Genomic DNA, 21,176 nt, shown 5'->3' with positions numbered 1-21,176 from the left:
CAACATAAGTCCCAGCGAAACTATTTTGATAGAGATGGGTATCGAGTGTATACGATATTTTAGGATAACATTTTACATACTTTCTACTGTTGTTATGCGATATATGAAATTGATAATAGAAGATACAAAGTGCTTACAAAAAGCATTAATTCAGACCTTACGTGTACTACGTGGCAAAGTACACAAACAATTACTTATTTCAACCACAGCACTCCAATTCATATATTAAAAAAATATAAATGAGGTATTGACTTTATCACAAAACCACAAATGTGTTTATATAGTGTATAATTAATGTTGTATATGGTGTATTTACACTCTGTTCAAACCAAATGGCTCTGAGCACTATGTGACTTAACATCTGAGGTCATCAGTCCCTAGAACTTAGAGCTACTTAAACCTAACTAACCTAAGGACATCACACACATCCATGCCCGAGGCAGTATTCGAACCTGCGACTGTAGCGGCAACGCAATTGCAGACTGAAACGCCTAGAACCGCTCGGCCACATCGGCCGGCTACACTCTGTTGGGCACCGTTACTGGCAAGCTGTGAGACCATACTATGCAATGAACAATCAATTGATAGCGAGTAGATACAAGTTCTGCCATTAAAATTATGCCCTTGTTCCACAATCTGTGTTTTTGGATCAAACAAAAAGTCGAGCTACTTCGTGAATATTCCCAGACGTTACCGGCAATGACATTTACTCGCAAATCCCATATGTTAACTACAGAGGACATATGAAAGTATTTACAAACCACTGATGACATACTACCACATACTCTTATGTCACTGATGACTTCACAAAAGAAAAGGAAAGAGTTTAGCGCCAATCTGACTGCAGTATCGTATGAGAAACGTCATACACTTTGGCTGGGAGACGATCAGGAAGGAAATGTAAGTGACCTACCGAATTACTTCAGCGTGATTTAGGAGATGCTGTGGAATTTAAACTTTGCTACTACCGAAAACGAGTTGTTACGTAAGCCACTCCGTCAGTGCATACAGCGGATGATCATACATGAAGCGTTTTACTGGAAACAACATAGTTGTTCGGCTTAGTTGGTTAAGCGAAGTAATAACTACTGACGAACTGTGCCAGGCATCCTATAAACTGATGGTTGAGAAGCGCACAACGTGTAAAAGATGCAGTTTGCTCTTCTGAGTTACGAAAAAAAGGTAAATTTTTAAAGTTAGTCCAAGTAAAGAAGAAAATATTCCGTTTGAAGAAACCTAACATTAAAGTAATTTAGAAATGAAAAAACAGACACTGACATGAGAAACATGTATCGTGACTTCGCCAGAAAGATGTCTTACCGACGTATTAAGAGAACCGGTGACATGTTAGCGATCAGCAACACGTCGTCAAACATGTCGGTGGGTTGGAGTGAAATGAAAAACAGCCGCAGTGCCGGGACGAGAGTAGTCTGCAGGGAATCGACCCGTGGAGCAGAAGACCTCGGCGAGCCTCCGCTGTACCAGCTCACAGCCGATACGCGCTCTTCTTGCACGAATCTTGGATCTGCAGTGCTGACACCTTCCGCGACAGTCTTCGTTACACTTATCCGTCATGTCACAACATTACCAGGTCTTCAAGGGGCACAGTGCGTACACTGTATCCTGCAGAGCAGATGACTTTCTCTCACTCGAGGGAGCGGAATAGTTGAGGGAGATTTTAGTGGTACAGCGCTTCAGACAGAACCTGCAGAATATCGTTAATAATTTTCCTGATCATCAACTAGCCAGGTATAGATTGGTGCCAGAAACATAGATTCGTGACATATTTCTGGATGTCTTGTCTAAAAATTACTTTGAGGAGATAGAGACCAAACTCGTCAGGGTAACGTCGTAGGCCTCCTGGCAACAGACCTGAGCTTATCGAATCAAATAACGTAGAGGAAAGTGTCAGTGATCATAAGGCTGTGACAGCATGTATGACAATGGGTGTTACAAAGAATGTTAAGAAGGAAGATATTTTTGCTTAGCAAGAGTGACAGGATACAAATTTCAGAGTATCTGAGAAGTCAGCATCAAGTATTCGGTGATGAGGGCGTACATGTTGTCAACAAACGGAAAAAATTCAAAGGCATCGTACGATGTGTTCTAGACAAGTATCTTCGGAATAATGTCTCAGCGTTATTTAGGCACGTGGTCGGTTCATACTTTTCGCTTCGAAAGTAGGGCCGTGGGTTACGTGGTGGCTCCCGCGAGGCGCCGCGAATGACGCTGACTGTGATGACAGCGATGGATCACTCGGCTGTAGTGTTCCTAAGGCGGCTGTCACTTGTATAGTAGCGTGGTCCAGCTTGCCATTGCTAGAGACACGTGTGTCTCGAAGGGCTCTATTACTATCCTGTAGAGCAGATCAGGAGACTGTGTGCTGTTTTGGAATTCAGTGGAGCGGACTCTTGTGGCGCCTGCAATTAATTGGTGTCATTGTGACAGACTATTGTGGGAGTCTTATCAGTTTCTTCTTACTCTGGTATCCTGTCGCAGCAGTGTTAATTCTAGTTGGTCTAGAGAGCTAAACTAAGTGCCGGTGGTTTTCTTCCACCGAGTCTTCCAGAAAGCAGCGAGAATTTTTGTACTACTTATACTGTTCCCGCGCCCTGGTTACACCTGGAAGTCGAATTATGTTTTTTCTCATGTCGGTGTTTGAACAGTGCTGTGCCCTCAATTTGGTCGTGTTTTATTAATATTTCAAATCAATTCTATTGCAGCTATTGAGTGTATAAGTGCCATCCCTTATGTTTTAGTTTTGTTGGTTGCTTGTGGTAACAAACCCATGTTTCAGGTATTTCTACCCAGATGTTCTTATTTGTTAACGCATTGTAACGGCAATGTTGATGACTGATTTGTTAGAAACCCAAGAAGCAGCCATTTGACAATGGGGCTTGTATTGCGTGTTATTATTTGCACCCCGGATCTTAAGTTTAGTAATCTAAGTTTTAATTTGTCGTGTCGTAATCTAGTCAGTGTTTTAATTTGTCACGCTGTAAGGTAGTCAACGGTAATTATTACTTGATGTCAATTACAGATAATCGTTTTATAATTCTAAGCTGTCGCTACGGTTTTCTTGACACCATCACTGTTTCTAGTGAAATGCGTAAGCTCTTATAGGAAGACACTGTTTGAAAAGCCTGTGTGCCTGAGTTTTACATTACTTCGTATTTGTGTATTCACGCTTAAATTTTAAAGCGTTCTCTAGCTGAAGCTATATGATTAACGTTGCTCTTTTAAAAATCCGTTCACGGCAATGAACTTTGCTATAACCTTCTAGAAGCTTTAATAATTTATATACTAATTGAAAGTTCATTCCTCTAGAACTGGCTTACGTCAAAATTTGCGAAAGCGCAGCCAAGTTTTCTAACTCAGATTTTAACTTGTATAGTTGTTTCATGAGCTCTGTCAGACTGATGTCAATTTTGAAGAGTTCTTTTCTTGAGTTAGAGTCAGGATGTAAAACTTATAATTTGAGCTCGATCATGTGCGTTGCCATCAAACTGTTAAGGTGTTGTTCTCGTAGTATGATGCCATTAGAAACTGTAATATGAAGCAAGAATATGTAACGTTCAATTATGAAGGAAAACTAAATTTTGAGCTTTAATATTAAAATTCATTATTTGTGTAATTCATTAATTTTTGATAACATGGGTAAATTAATTTCTGCCATGCACCTCTCTAGTTACCCCCCCCCCCCCCCCCCCCCCGCTCCTACCACTACATTGATGCTGATGATGAGAGAGAAAAGAGAAGAGAGACAGAGAATAAAATAACCGCCAGCACGCAGACTTCTCTTCTCGCATAGCATCAACGGGCATCCCCGAGCTTGTTCTCGTCATCCTATGGGCAGTTCACCACATTTGCATAACACCCTACGGCTGCAGTTTGGAATTTAATCCAGTAGACGCGGTGAAATTTCTAGTCATCAGGAACTAAAGAAAAATCCAGCCTCCCAAACATAGGAATCGAATCAGTTGAATGTAACGAGCATCGGTTACAGATCTCAGTGATGGAGCTACCAGAATAGTTTTGCAATCACCTTTGGACATAGATTAAAGCAACTTTCTCAATACCATGTCTTAAAGTAAATGCTCTTAGTCCAATTTTTTCCACGGAAGGAAGATTGGGTTTAACGTTCCGTTGACATCGATGTCATTAGAGGCGGACCACAAGCTCGGATTGTGTCAAGGATGGGGAAGGAAATCGGCCGTGTCCTTTCAAAGGAAACATACAGGCATTTGCCTGGAGTGATTTAGGGAAATGACGGAAAACCTAAATCTGGATGGCCGGAGACGTGTTTGAACCGTCGTCCTCCCGAATGCGAGTCGAGTGTGTTAATCATTGCGCCACCTAGCACCGTCCAAAACTTTTTACTGGCTGTACTGGTCGCCTTACTATGCCTTATTGAAACCAGTGTCCGTCTTAGTCGTTAAAGGCCGTCCAGTAGAAGAAGCAAAATAGGCACAAATCACCTGGTACACATCCTGCATGCCACCAAAAATTAAGGCTGTAACAATTTTTGTTTATTGTTGTCATTATCTTAATTATTTTGGAGTATGGGTTTATACAGGACCATCTGTGAACTATCGTGTACTGGTAGGTTGTCATCTGCAACTAAATTATGTTAATGTAAATTTGACTGGCGAATTAACACATCACTTTATGTCCAAACATAATTTCGTTGTGTTAAGTTATTTCGCTACTGTATTTGCGATTATTTACGTTTAGTTCTCGTAATCCTTCATCTTCATTCTTGTGAGCTGTTGCGAAACACACAAAAGCACATATTTTGCAGAACTCGCCAACCAAGTTCACATTAACATAATTTAGTTGCAGATGACAATCTATAATTACGCGAAAATGTACAGTTGTCCCTGTACAACCATATAATGAAAAAAAGGGGATAATGACAATAACAAACAAAAAAATGGTTCAAATGGCTCTGAGCACTATGGGATTTAACATCTCAGGTCATCAATCCCCTAGAACTTAGAACTACTTAAACCTAGCTAACCTAAGGACATCACACACATCCATGCCCGAGGCAGGATTCGAACATGCGACCGTAGCGGTCGCGCGGTTCCAGACTGAAGCGCCTAGAACCGCTGGGTCACCAGCGGCCGGCAATAACGAACAGAAACTGTTATGGGCTTAACTTTTGTAGCTTAATTATCTCCTAAAATGTATTCAGATTTTACCGATTTAAGTAAAGCAAATCCACTGAAGATGGCACAAAGGTGCTGAAACGTATTTGGGTCTATATATAAAAAAACAGTGTTTTGCATAACAGTCGGACCTTGTATACAAGAATTTTATCTGCAAATACAGTCAACGCAACAACAGTAAAGCAAAATGATGAATACATTAACTTCAAGCAAATACAGTCAACGCAACAACAGTAAAGCAAAATGATGAATACATTAACTTCAACATGATCAGCTGCTGCAGGCGGTTGCATTGAGTGCATGTAGCAACCCCAACCCACACACAGGCCGACACGGGGTGTGGAGCCGTGTGGGAGGAACAAGCCATTCCTGCCTGCCTCAGTGCTGCTTCATGCTTCCGTGATAGCAGAAGTCACGAACGGAGTTAAAAGCCGTCTAAATATTGTGCTTAATCGAAACTGAAATTGCCTTATGTATTTGAATGTTTAGCAAAGACAGTAACCGAAACACTTGTCAGAAGGAACGGAAAGAGTAAGATGTAACGTATTACTATGTTTACGACGTTTCTCATCGAGCCATATACGTTATCTCTCATTTCTAGCTGCTTCTCTCACACAATTAATGATAAAAATTCAGAAACTCAGGGTCGCCACAAGCCCAAGCCCTTCCTAACCATTTAGAAGAAAACGGAGCTGGAAAATTATTAGTTTAATTACTTTAATAATTTAATTACAAGTACGCAAATTTCTTTAAGCAGCCAGGTAAATGGCACTCCATGTCGTACATGAAGCAACTTGATTATTCAGGATTGGAAATCGGAGTAAGGGGGTAAGATCGACACCAAAGAATTTATCTTTCATTTAGGTTGTGTATTGTAACTAAATATTTGGTTGCACATCCTAACTACACATAACTGGTGCCTGACTCGAAATATTTAAGTAAGAATCACGTGAGAATGAAACAGAGCACAATTTAACTACAGCAAGAAGAAACACAGAAGACGGGGTGGGAGACAATTATACTATCATATCCTTTGCATTAATACCATAAAAATATCTAAGTGAGATTTGCATTACGATTCTACGCATGCACTATTCTGGACAGAGGTTAAACCAATACACAAGGCTGTGCGATAATTATTTAACATACTAACTGCGTCTGCTGCTTGCAAACGGCCGAACTAGAGCACGTGGTGCATTCTGACTCAAACTGTTGTGCTGCTTTGTAGAAATCGCACGAAAGAACAGATATTCTCGCAGAAATTATAGCTCATTTAACAAGCAAACTGTTAAAATAAATCCTATTGCGGTGCCGTGGTGGACCAGAAGGGTCATTGATTACCAAACACGTGGCACAAAATCGACACAAAGACAAAAGCAATTTCCACAAAATATAAGATTAAAACTCATTTAAAAAAAAAATAACTCGTTTCACACCCTTCAGTTAAGCTGAAGTTCTTAAGTATTTCACCAGTTAAACATAACGAAGTCCTAACTCAACCTGCTTCCTATCACCTGAAACCCCCGTTAAGAGCTATGATCCGTACTCACCAAGCGTTCACCGAAGAGTGCCCCTTTCTCTTTAGAGATTACCTAGCTCCCCGTGCAGCGGAAGCTACCAGGGGGGTATCCCTCCATCACCAACCTCACACACAAAAACAGCCTTCAACTAAGATGGGTAAACCTCTCTGTTCAGGTATTGAAAACCTAAGTTGGTCATCCTGTGCTCTCCTTCAAACGAGAAGCAACATCGTCTGCTCCCAGCAATAGGACTTATTTGAGTGCTGAGTCTTTCTGGAAGAGTTCATGAATTGAGCTAAAATCAGGTAGTAAAGTGGATAAGTTGTACCGAGTTCGACAAGCGTCTTATGAAACGGCTTCACAGAGACGTTTCAACGAAACAGAGTGAAGTACAACTCAGCATCACGGCATAAAAATGGCTACCTCACTCACTACTGTCAGCTAGGTGACACTGGCTCCAGCCAAAAACAAATGACTACCGGTGGAAGTCTTCCAAGTTCTACCGGTTCAAGCTGATCGACCAACTTGCAGATTACATTGTACATTCGATTTGTTGTATCAGACACATCTTTCCTTTTCCATTGATATAACAAATGTACTTGATTCGACAACTGGATTCCCAATTCATGGACAAAGAGAGCACGTAGTCTTTTTCTTTTTCTGCGTCTGCCACATATTTCTTCTGCAGCTTCTGGACTGGAGCGCAAGTGTGAGCTGTCGCGGCCAGCTTCTGCCGACAGCCGGAAATGACGTCGCAGCCTGCGGGCCGCGTTCCGTTTGGTGGAGCTACTGCTCTGACACCCCGGCCCGACGCCTTACGGCGCAGTGCTGGTCCGAGGACTGTCCAGAAGCGGCGTCTGCGGATTAATTTCTCCGCCTGTGCCGTCTTTCTGCTCCGGGTAGGGAGACAGACGCCGCTGACGGAAAGAGGAAAATGTGACCAGCTGCCGGTGCTCGAAAAACGGTAACGTCTGGAAAGACGCGGACAAAGCGCGGTAGGAAATTAGCGCTAAGCGAGAGACAAACTGAGTAACGTAACTGTAGAAAGGCCGGGCCAGATGGTTCTTTCTTTTGTAATTAAAAAATTAGAGCTTCAGTCGGAAGTTCCCTTATGAGCTAAAATAGTTGAAATTCAGTCTCCTGTCTCTAGGTTACACTTGCAACTGTTGAATCCATATGATCAGTATTATTTGTAGGGAAGTATAGAATACGAGCGCCACACGACTTGTCTTTCTTGTGCCTGTTGTTTTCACGGAACAAAATACATCCAGAATCCCACTCAAAAGAATTTACTTCTGTACATAATATTACCAATTGTTGAAGAGATGAAGTCAGTATAACAGTACGCTATCGGCTTTGGTAGCAATATATCGCTAATTTTTAGTTTAGATCGCATCGTGGCATATTACCGATTTTGGCCTAAACGGCCGTCAGTCAGATAAAGAAAATCAAGAGATACTAATGCAACAAAATATAACGGACATAGCATACCGTACTGGAGTGGTATTCTGATACAGGTGTCAACATCGGTCTCGGGTGTTCACACATATTTGCCAGGATCAAAAGCCAAGACTGTAAAACATTTTGTACAGCTCAGTCACAGGTACATTTTAAAAATCGTTTTAGAGAGCATTTTTATGACAAAAATGCAAAGGTACATTTCATGCACATTTGGACATTGAAAAACACACGGCAGGAAAAGTGTAGAATAATCTGGAAATATGTATTTACTTATTTGACACGGCAAAATCAGCCTTCTCTTACATTTAACCAGTAATTCTACACGTTTTACGTTACATTCATTACAAAAAGGATATTACAAGTTAGATGTGATATGTAACGTTACAAAACATTAAGTGCGAGAGCATTTCTTTTTTCAAGGTCCGATCGGTCGAGAAATGATGACCTCGGTGAAAATGCAATGAATCTTTATGGCTGCCCGGAGTGGCCGAGAGGTTCTAGGTGCTACAGTATGGAACCACGCGACCGCTACGATCGCAGGCTCGAATCCTGCCTCGGGCATGGATGTGTGTGGTGTCCTTAGGTTAGTTAGGTTTAAGTAGTTCTAAGTTCTAGGGGACTGATGACCTCAGAAGTTAAGCCCCATAGTGCTCAGAGCCATTTGAACCATTTGAAGCTTTATGCACATATGTTGTATACTGGCTCTAGTATGTCGTCGATCAAGTCACATAGCACTTTTCAGTTCTGAGCGCACTATGAGTGCTTAAAGATTCCTAGAACAACAGTGTCTCGCGCTCTGGGTGAAGTACGTGCGGGCATTCGATATACTCATGCAAAGTAGTTCCGGCTCATTTCATGCAGCCTAAATAACATAATCGACATACGTGACAGCAAAGTTCTTCTTCAGGACAATGCACGGTAGCTCACTGCAGCTGCACCAATGACGCTCTTGCAGCGTTTTCGGTGAGAAGCGTTTGATCACCCACCGTGCAGCCCGGACTTGGCTCCCTCTGATTTTCATATCTTTGGTCACATGAACCGCTGGCTATTAGGACAGTATTTTGGCATAGTCAACGAGCTGCAGACCAGCATATAGAATTGGCGAAAGCTCGAGCGGATGCCTTTTATGGCAGGGGTATTAGAAAGCTGATACAATGCTACGACAAATGTCTGAGTCGGAGCGGCGATTATGTAGAGAAGTATCTGGAAAGAGTAGCCAACTGATGCAACAAATAAAACATATTTGATTGTCACTGTGGTTTCCGTTTCGCGACCGATTGGACATTTAAAAACAAAAAGCCCTTGTAGTTGTTATGGTGTAGAAAGAGAAAGAATAAACACAGTTTACATTTGCGCTTAGGTAGAAAAAGAGGGACACGTTAGAGGAAGGCCGATTTGAACGGTAAGTGCTGCCAGCAGTGGGGTGGAGGGAAAGAGGAATGTCGTGAAACACAGTATTAGTGGTAACGGGAAAAAGAAAGTGACATGACTGCTTGAGGAATGAAAAGCATAGCTGGAGAAAGGTGGGAGTATTTACTTCACTGTTTGATTCAGGGAAAGCGTGCATTTACATTAATTTTCTTTGGAAACGTTATGAGGGTGACAGAAGGAGGCATTTCACGTTTTTCTTAACAGCAGCACAGCATTTAATTGTGTGCAGAGTGCAGGATAGCTTGATCCAGAGGCAGACGTCAATAACGGAAGCGTAGTTTGCGAATGCTTTTGCTTTATGGATGAGACGAGCTAAGGTACTAGCCAGCTGAGATACAGAGCACCCAAAGGACAGGTATTCGACTTCTTAGAAGAAATGGAGATTTTAACACGTAGAAAACGAAAACCATAACTATTGACTAATGAAAGGAGCAGTTTGGTGTCCGGTTTAGAAGCGGTCATGATTATACCAGTATTTATTTTATTTATTTCATTAACAGTACAGAGTAACCCACCGCCTTGACAAGTAAGGTGAATCGGATGCTACTAAATCTAATAACAGAGACTTCTTATTATTACCGTCTTATTGGCATGCAGTTGTTAATGTTACTTTAAATAATATAAAGAACGTAATACACAAAAGTATTGTAAGGTTACAGAGAATTTAATGCTTTACGATTGTTAAAGTGGTTCTGTATAATTCGTTTCTGCCTAGCTGAAGAGAATGTAATTTATGTAATGCAAATGTTAAAAAAAGTAATACAATAAGAGTGGTAGAAATAGACTGTAATACGTAGAGGAAAGTGCTGTGATATATTTAGAAGTGTAATATAGTCTAACTAGCCTATTTCTCCCTATTACAGGTGAGAAGGGCTCTGCAGAACCTTGAGCTGTTCTCACCTTAAATAGTGTGTGTTTATGTAGGTCTGTTGTGTTTGCGTGTATTGGTATATTACGTAGAGTATTGCGTGTCAGAACACCACATGATATTCAGTAATTGTTTGTTTGTCTACTTGTTGGTAACTGCAGTACATTCTGTGTGATACCTTAGATACACACGCATCTAGTGTTACACAGGTTATATATTGAGTTGCATTTAATACTTGGAATATATGAATTTTAGCTTTACATGAAGAGTAAATTGATGGTCGTAAATTCATTAGTAGAAACAGAATGTAGTTCATTTCTACTTGAGTGCAGTATTCCTTATATAGCTTAATACATTGCTTTTTTAGCTTTATACGTAATTTATACAGAAAATATATTTGATATATAAAATACATCGATCATAGCTTTAAATAAAGAAGCGAATATGCTTATACTTATAAATAATAAGACGAATAACACATTACTGCTTGTATACAGTGAACGGTATACAATATACAATGTGTCGTTGAGGAGGAGGAGCTTCGGAATATAAGTTCTCCGAGCCTTCTCCTCCCAAGCGACATTTGCCTTATGACTGGAGTCTTAGTACGTGGTGTCACTACTTGTGTCAGTGCTTTGTTTGTTTCATGACTGTTACTGCTTGTTGTGTTGTTTGTGGCTGTGTTATGGCATTCAGTGTCATGTGTTGTTGGTCCGTATCCCATATGTGTTAACCCCTTCGGAGCCATGTTCACTTAGTTCGTTGGTTCCTTCCTCGGTTTCTGACTCTGTGGTCGTCCTTGTGTTCTCCCATGTGGTTAGTTGTGTTGTTTGTGCTTGTCTACGCCTCCTTCCATATGTGCTTGTACCATATTCTTCGTGTAATGTGTTCGATACAGTATCGGTTACGCTATTTACTGTGTTCCAGTCACGGGATTTCGTATTATTCTGGCGATATCTTTGTCCCTCTGTATAGGTGTCACATGCGCTAGTGTGTTGAATAGTAGTTTGACATTTTCTGGTGTCCCAGTTTCTCCGCAAGTTCAAATTCATGGTTGGTTAGTCCCATGCGGTTTAAATGTACCGGGTACGGTCCATGGCCGGTCAGGAAATGGGCCATTCCTGGGCTTGGGTTGACATGCTTTGTTTGTAATCTGCGAGTTAGCTTTTCTCATCAAGCAATATCACGGCTAAACGATCCGCAGAGGGATAAGGGGTGCCGCCAGCTGGACCACCCACTAAATGGGCCATCAGCTCTCGAGGGTTTTTAATTAAATTAGTACAATTACATTTAATCACTGACCACAACACCTGGCTTAAACGGCGCTTAAACGGTTTACTACTAGTAGTTGGTATAGTAGTTTTATTCATTTCCATTCTGTTTTTAAGTACCGATGTTATTGGTGTGTATTACATGATATGTTGTATTGTTAGGCACACATTTCACTTATTTTGAAATCATTTGAGTATGCTTGCAGTTGTTACAAATCAGTGAATTGGTGATGTTGGTCACTTGTTGTTACTTGATGACTAGCGCAAATCTCATCAAATGGTACTATTTCTTCATGTTGTAAATGATGTTCTGTCATAAAGCTAAACGTGTGTCGTGAGGAACTGTGAAAGATAGTATTGCCATACTGTGCAGAAGTGTCCACAATAGTTACAAGTTTATTTTGTTTCTGATCAATAGGTATAAAGGCATGTGCAGCATGGTAGGCAGCAATGATCGTATTCACCATCTTCCGTGTTGGACACAGGCCTGGCGTATTAAAACTTTATAAAGTGTGACTCATGCACAGTTAACCTTTTCATGATTAACATTTATTTTGCATATAGTTGAAAAGCAAAACATCAAAACCTGCCTTAATTTGTTGTAAATAACACAGTTTCACTGCCAAACAAATTTTAAGTTGACCTATTTTGAAAATCTGTGAAGTGGGACACATGTGTCCCAGAACCTAACTAAATGCATGTTTTGATGTGAAACTAGGATTTTCAGAGTTAAATTTTTAATTTTAGAACGAGCTTATCAGGTTTGCAATTTTGGAAGGAAGTATAACGAATCAGTAGCGAAGCACATTTTTTCTCCTGACAACAAAAAAAGAAACATAAAAAATCGCACTCAAGTTTTCAACATAACATTTGAAGATGGCTTTCATACAACACACATAAATACTTTCTACACTCTATGAAGTTTTCTGGAACATATGCATCCCACTACAAACACATTATGTACAAACCAGTGTAATTACTGAGGTGCTTAGTAATGTATCAAAACAATGTCTATGATGTATAAGAGAACACAGTTAGGTACTTCAGACATTCTTGGAATGGAGAAGACAGTGATTTGATTTGATTTTAGTGACACAGACATACTATCAACACACACAGCCCCATTTGATCTCTCCTAGTTTTCTATATATCCTCCCCATGGTCCGTAATATTTTTCTCCAAGTTCAGAAAGGATCTCGCTGCACACTAGCAGTAGATAGATATGAGATATAGACATTCAAACGCTCAAAACTGCTTATTACTTTAGTGGGACGTGTATGTCCTATCTCACATGTAATAATGATTGTATAATAATTGTCTTATGAAATAAACTTTTCGTTTTATTAACCATGTATCACATTCAAAATACAAATTCTTAACGTGACTGAAGTCTTTCATTGTTTTTGGTCTCTTTTTGCATCCACTTCTGCGATTCCGTTTCACGGTGATTTTCTTAAACGTCGGTATCGGTGACTAAGCGATTAAACCGAGTTTATTAAACTAATTTCGTTTTCGTTCTCCCGAATTATTCATTATGATCTGTCGTCTCGGAATAAATCGGGGCAGAGATGCTAATTCCGCCTGCTTGCTGTGGATACAATAAAGTAATTATATCATTTTCCAATCCGTTTATTAATTTGGAATTGCTAATCTCCAGGGTCGTCCGTCTGTCGCAAAGTCTCGAGAAGAGGTATCCAGATTCCTCTCACTGCAGTCATATGCCTGCTTACCAGCTTTATTTTCAAGTCGCTTCCAAACTTGTCATCATTCATCTGCAGCTAGAGCTTTAGCGATGTTGTGTTTGCATCGTCTTCCTCGGATATCTGTTCACTGTATCTAAGTGTTGAAGCGGAAGTACTTAACATACGAGCAAGAAAATGCAGCTACTATTCCTTTCGTTGGTGGCTACGATTTGTACGAGAATTTTCCAAATTAATTTATTAAATGGAATAAATTTCATAGTTCGCCCTATGTATGCTGTTTACCTTTGTTTAGGAGGAAAATTTCATGTACAATGTATTAAGTAGTTCTGTTCAACCTTCGCGTGAATCTTCATACCATCACAACTGCGACGCCCTGTCGGAATTCATCTCCAGGTCGTCTTTAGCTGTTGATACCAAGAGTTTTATAAAATATTAGCAACATTGACGTTTATCTTATACATATTAAAGGGAGAATGAGGCGAGTGAAGCCAATAATTGAATAAACCATATTACTATTATTCAAACAACTGAGAAACATTTCAGTTCATGAGACAACAAATCATCTGTCATCCACAGACCGTCGACTGTAGAGGAAAAATAATGAATAACAAGCAACTCTTGTTGCGGGCGGTATGGGCGATGGGCGGTGTTGGGTAGCGCAGGGACTGGACGAAAAGAAACGAAAGCGGTGCAGTCTGCTTAATCTGCAAAAACCGCGATGTGGCAATCAGTCACTACCTTCTTGGGGCTGTCGCTCTTTGGCAAACCGTGCTTGTGGAATGTGACGATTTAGAGCAGACATGATGCTGTAGTAGTACGAAAGTGTGGTTGTCAGCGATGTGCACTTAAAATCAGACTTACTCGATGAGATTCGGTAGGCAGTAAAGAAGGACATTTTTTGCAACCATTGCCAAGTATAGCAAATGGAAGAATTTGTCCATAATTTGTCAAAGTGCACACAAAGACGACAATCTTTCTTTTAGCGTTTTAAATCTGTTGATGAAACTACCCACTGCGATAACAACTTATACTATACGGACAGGAAATAATTGTCACTTCTTTCATTCATAAATGAATGTCAAGATCGAACAGCACAGCAATGAGAAAGACAAGCTAAAATTAAAATTTAAAACAGTCTTGAACGCAATTTTTTATTGGAGTGAGTGATCAGTTTCGACTCTTTCATAGAGTCATCATCAGACTCCAGAACTCGTCTGGCAGTGTCCGTCCACCGCTCTGGAGTCTGAAGGTGCTCCATGAAAGAGTCGAAACCGGTCACTCACTCCAATAACAAATTGCGATCAAGACTGTTTTAAATTTTAATTTTAACAAATTTTAAGATCGCTGACAATGTTTTCAAAAATTTCAAAAAATTTTAAAAGACAAGCGTTTATATTCGACTAAATCATAAGGAGTTTAGTTAATGCATTACATTAGAAAAGTCTCTGCTTACATTGAAAGATCTTTACAGAATGTAACTCATCCACTTGCAAAGGAAATAACAGAAGCTTCACATGAACTGAAGAGTTGGGAAGAAATTTTCAGCTTCCACTCGCTCCCTGCTTAACCCACTTGACTTCCTCGAGAAGTAAACTACCATATCTCGGCTATGGATTCAGGTCTCTCCAACTTGTCATTTCGTTCTTATCCGTAGAGGGCTAGACATCTGAATCACAAAGGGTATAACATGCTACCTTCCAATCAGTTGCAGGAGGAGTAAAGACCACGTTGCGTAAGTGTAGCTGAAAGTACTATGCGTGGAAATAAGGTTGTAGTCTAACACTATGTCAGCATCGAACCCGACTGTCACTTCGACTGAAAAAGGGCAGGAAAGTTCTGGCTTATGTCTAAAGTGATTTAAAGAAACCATAGACAACGAAAATCACAATTGTTTGATACCTTCTCCCATCCAGTACAAATGCGCTACCTTCTTACAGGATGACAATTATTGAACTATACGGAAAAAAACATAAAGTTGTTGCAAACTAATTTGATTCAACATGTAAAAGTCACTAAAGATATTCGGTTTTAGGTTATGACATGGTTGATATGTCTGCATCATAAGCGATGATGTGGCGCAGACGAACAGCGAAATTATGCATGACCCGTTGAAGTGTCGGAATATGCTGTCGATGACCTTCTGAATGGCTGTTTTTTAGCTCAGGAATGGTTTTGGAGTTATTGCTGTACACCTTGTCTTTAATATAGCTGCACAAAAATGAGTTGCCGGTCTTCAGATTCGGAGAATATGGCGGCCAATCGAGGTACCCCAGAGTCAGAATGCGGTCCCAAAGTGCTCCTCCAGGACATCAAACACTCTCCTGCTTTGATGGGGTCGAGCTCCGTCTTGCATGAACCACATCTTGTCGAAATCAGGGTCACTTTTATAATGGGGATGAATTCATCTTCCAGAACCTTCACGTACCGTTCGGTACTCATCGTGCCATCAAGGAATATCGCATGGATTATTCCATGACTGGACACTGCACACCACACAGTCGCCCTCTGACACTGAAGAGACTTCTCGATCGCGAAATGCGGATTCTCGGTCTCCCAAATGAGCCAATTTTGCTTATTGACGAACCCATCCAAATGAAAGTGGGCTTCGTCGCTAAATCAAACCATACATCCCAACGCAAACCGTTCAGAAGTTATGACGATTTCATTTCATGTAACAAAATAATGTCACCCTGTACCTCGCTCAAGTGGAGTGTTGATGGCTGCTTCAAAAATCTAGAGCGTGTTCTGTGAGTCACATTATACAGTGTGCTTCAAAGGATTCATCCAGTTTCACAAGACCGAAGCTTCTACTTGAATGAAGATATGAACTTGGGGTGAATTTTAACCTACGCAGCTAAATTAAAATTCATATTGGCGCTATTTGTAAGTTAGCATTTCATGTGCTTGCCAGTATGGGTCTTCCTGGGGCAACTAAGCCACCAACTTGTACATTACATAAGTGGAAGAGCATGCAGAAAACCTCAGAACGGAACACCAGCACACTGGCGTCAACCTGTAAGCGCAGCTGCATCAGTGGCGGATCGACCGTCAGGGCGCACAGTTCTGGCATTGCACCACTAATCTCCAAGGTCACCTAATCTCACTGTACGTGGTTCCTTTTATTTTTTTAGATCGGGAAAGTTTCCCTCTCTGTGACTCCCATTGCAACAACTTCGTGTGAACAACACCACCGCAGGTCAACAACAGAGAATGCAGTATCTCAAGATACGCTCGCAAAACTATGGGACGAGTATGACTGTGGTCTGGGTGTTTGTCATGCATGCAGTGGAGGGCACATTGAACATGTGTGGAAAGTACATGAAAACTGAGAACGTAAACATAATTGTAAAATGTGCCCCAAAGCTTCAAGTGCATGCTTGTACGAGATGTGTCATGTAAAATCCGATACCTCTGTATCGATACTCGCGCTGATGGTATATCTTTACATGGCGTTGAGTTCCTGGTTCCGGAGCTAGGCAAGGGTGAAAAGCCACTGCCGCTGATTTGTAGTCTGACTTTTAAAAGTGATCCCCTTGCGACAGCCGTTCACTAATGCTTGATTTGTTAACAAATTTAATGTAGCAACATTTCTCATAGCGTAGTGAATTAGCTTTATTCCCCCTTAACTAGTGGTTAAGCGTTAATCATACATTGTTGGTATTCCTGAGAAATATTAAGTCTCAGCTCTGCCCACGATTATAATATGTGCTCAAACAGTGAATTAAAATTTGTACCAGCGCTGGAATTCGAACTCCGGCACTACAGCCACCATACCTGCACATAATACCTTAGCACATCTCCCTTGCCGATACAAATTCCAGATTATCTACGATAACCGTGTAGAAAAAGGTGAAACTGAATATGTGTCAGGAATATCAACTGTATATGATTAATACACTACTGGCCATTAAAACTGCTACACCAAGAAGAAAGGCATATGATAAACAGGTATTCATTGGACAGATATATTATACTAGACCGGACATGTGATTACATTTTTACGCAATTTGGGTGCATAGATCCTGAGAAGTCAGTACCCAGAACAACCACCCTTGGCCGCAATAACAGCCCTGATACGCCTTGGCATTGAGTCAATAACCTGCACGCTTGGATGGCGTGTACCACAGTTCATCAAGAGTAGTGACTGGCGTATTGTGACGAGCCAGTTGCTTGGCCACCATTGACCAGACGTTTTCAATTGGTGAGATATCTGGAGAATGTGCTGGCCAGGGCAGCAGTCTAACATTTTCTGTATCCAGAAAGGCCCGTACAGGACATGCAACATGCGGTCGTGCATTATCCTGCTGAAATGTAGGGTTTCGCAGGGATCGAATGAAGGGTAGAGCCACGGGTCGTAATACATCTGAAATGTAACGTCCACTGTTCAACGTGCCGTCAATGCGAACAGGAGGTGACCAAGACGTGTAACCATCATGAAGGGTGATACGCCAGTATGGCGATGACAAATACACGCTTCCAATGTGCGTTCACCGCGATGTCGCCAAACACGGATGCGACCATCATGATGCTGTAAACAGAACCTGGATTCATCCGAAAAAATGACGTTTTTCCATTCGTGCATCCAGGTTCGTCGCTGAGTACACCATCGGAGGCGCTCCTGTCTGCGATGCAGCGTCAAGGGTAACCGCAGCCATGGTCTCCGAGCTGATAGTCCATGCTGCTGCAAACGTCGTCGAATTGTTCGTGCAGATGGTTGTTGTCTTGCAAACGTCCCCATCTGTTGACTCAGGGATCGAGACGTGACCGCACGATCCGTTATAGCCATGCGGATAAGATGCCTGTTATCTCGACTGCTAGTGATACGAGACCGTTGGGATCCAGCACGGCGTTGTGTATTACCGATTCCATATTCTGCTAAAAGTCATTGGATCTCGACCAACGCGAGCAGCAATGTCGCGATACTATAAACTGCAATCGCGATAGGCTACAATCCGACCTTTATCAAAGTCGGAAACGTGATGGTACGCATTTCTCCTCGTTACACGAGGCACCACAACAACGTTTCACCAGGCAACGCCGGTCAACTGCTGTTTGTGTATGAGAAATCAGTTGGAAACTTTCCTCATGTGAGCACGTTGTAGGTGTCAGCACCGGCGCCAACCTTGTGTGAATGCTCTGAAAAGCTAATTATTTGCATATCACAGCATCTTCTTCCTGTCGGCTAAATTTCGCGTCTGTTGCACGTCATCTTCGTGGTGTAGTAATTTTAATGCGAGTACTGTATGTCACCAAGAACTGGAGTTTTTACAGGGAAGGGAGACTTAATAGGGTATTCCACGTAGATGTATTCGCTGCATGCCGATGTGGCGCAGCAAACAGCGCTTGTACGCAGAAGGTGGAAGACCTGGAATTAAACTGCAGTGCTGGTACAAATTTTAATTCATTGCTTCAGCCCACATCATTATCGTAGCAGTTAAGTGTTATTAAAGGACTGTGCAGTAACCTTTTGGGCACGCAAATTAATTTTTGTAACTGTTGTTCAAGTTTTATTAAAAAGGCAAGTATTGCAGCCGGGAAACTTAATTGTATAGGTTTCCTTTTCGGTGCACCGAATAACAATTGTTTCATTTAATGGTCATGTTTGTTAAAGTGCAACATGTTTGCTGTGAGTAAAGTTAATAGTAAAGCATCTTTCACTTGTGCACTACATAACCTCGCATCATGTTTGTAAGGAGTTGGCCATGTGCTTCCGTGGTGTGTAAGTCTCAGAGGGTTACTGATTGTTTTTCTCTGGTTTAGAAAGTTGTATTTGCTTCTCTGACGTACCCTGTCAGCGGCCGTGACTAGCTGTATGTTCAGTGAACGCGATTTGGGAGCAGAAGGTGCGGCCGCCCGACCCCTGTCGTGAATGCTTACTGTTGGGCAGGTACGCGGCTGGCATTGTATACGCTGTTTCTGAAATTGTTGAAAGACATTCACTTTCTTCAAACGTTCCTCGCCTATAAAATTTCAGTTGACTTGGCGGGCATGCCGTTGTTTCTGGTACTGGATGATGTGCGTGACTCTTTATTGCATCAGAGTGATTTAAGTAAAATTAATTTTAAATTTGGAATTTTCTTGAGAAGTTTCTTTTGTTAAACAGATTTTTAAATTGGGCCTTTCTTCAAAATAAATTCTAACTACAGTCTTTCTTTAAAATATTACACAGTTACAGTAAATGGTAAACCAGAATATGTAATTGTAAGCTAGGTTTTTTGTTGCCTACTTATTTAATGTGTATGTGTACTGTTGCTGCGATCCATTGTCAAATGTATTTATAACTGGCGTGTACAGCGTAGACATTGTGTGAAATAAAGAGTGCTAATCGCTTTTGCCTCTGTGAGCTCAGTAGCCTCCACCCCAGGATCCCAATGTCCTGCTATCAGAATCGGATAATCGTTTACAAAATTAAAACTTCGTAGCCCTACTAGTAAGCTAAAATTTTTCGTAAAACTCCATTTTTATTCAAGTACAAGGCAAAACTTTGTGATACAGTATGAATATTTTTGAAAACCGCTGTATATTGCATCATGTTTTACTGACGTACACTATAAGTAGGGTACTCATGGCTGTTCTCTGTCGCCATTGTTGTCCGTCGCAGTCCAATTCCAATTCGACGTAACAGCAGAACAATACTGGGGCGGACACGAAATCAGACGGCGTGCTGCCATTGTGCCTGTGGGATACAAAGCGACCATCTGCGAAGCCGGCTTCCGCGTGGACGCAGCGCGCTAAATCCCTGCCGCGGCGACTCTGGGGGCGCAGGCAGGCGGTGGGCCAGCAGCCGAGCGTCGTGGAGGACATTCTGCACTGTACACTGCTGGCCACAAAGTGGCAATGTCATCAAGGCGGCATGCGGCAAGCGCCAACTAGGCATAAAGTATTTTAAGTGCTTGGATATGCGAATCATTAGCTTTTCAGTGTAGCTCTGTGTACATGGTGTAACGCGTATAAGGCAGATATTCTTTATATGGTACCTTATAAGTACACACATGGACATGTCCGAAAGAACAGATACCATCTTCATACAGTTTTTTCTATGTGTCGATCAGTCTTCCCGCAAACACATTAAAAACTTTACTACCTGATGTTTGAGTTCGAGGCCGCAAGTTCTGTCTTTAATACGGCTCATTTGAAATTGTGAAGTAACTCACCATCTCCATCAGTAGTGCGACAGTAAATGAGTGTCCGGGAGATGCGGAGATCAACTTTCTATGAGACGTACATAGTATACTTCACAAAATGGACATCGTCGACACTCAAGACATGTTCGAAACAAACCATCAACCTGCATCATTAATACCTCAATGAAAAATGGCGCGCCACAATTATCACTAAATTTTGAGTCATCAAGATCGAAGGCGAACTCCTTGGAGGATACAAACCGTCCAGGACGTGCAGCTACGTGTCCACACTTAAAGAATGCGTGTAGAATCACACTCGTGTAACGGGGTGTTGAGAACTGATGGTATGTGATGGCATGCAACCGAATGCGAAACAGTCTGTCGTGGACTTTATCGTGAAACTGGCTGTCCTTTAGTGCGTAGCTGCAGATAGTGCGGTAATATGTTTTACAGGCACGAAAAACACAAACATCCAGAGGTTGAATCTGTCCATTGGTTCCAGGTGGCATGAGCTGCAATGTCACACACTTTTCAGAGAGGATAGTTTGATCTAAAGGAGTATGATTTTTATACGCAGACGAGGAATCAAATAAAAGCAAGTTATTTTGACCAGCTACTGCTCAAAAG

Source organism: Schistocerca nitens, chromosome 1 (assembly GCF_023898315.1).
Source record: "Schistocerca nitens isolate TAMUIC-IGC-003100 chromosome 1, iqSchNite1.1, whole genome shotgun sequence".
Classification (NCBI taxonomy): Eukaryota; Metazoa; Arthropoda; class Insecta; order Orthoptera; family Acrididae; genus Schistocerca; species Schistocerca nitens.
Note: the sequence above shows the minus strand (reverse complement) of the source record.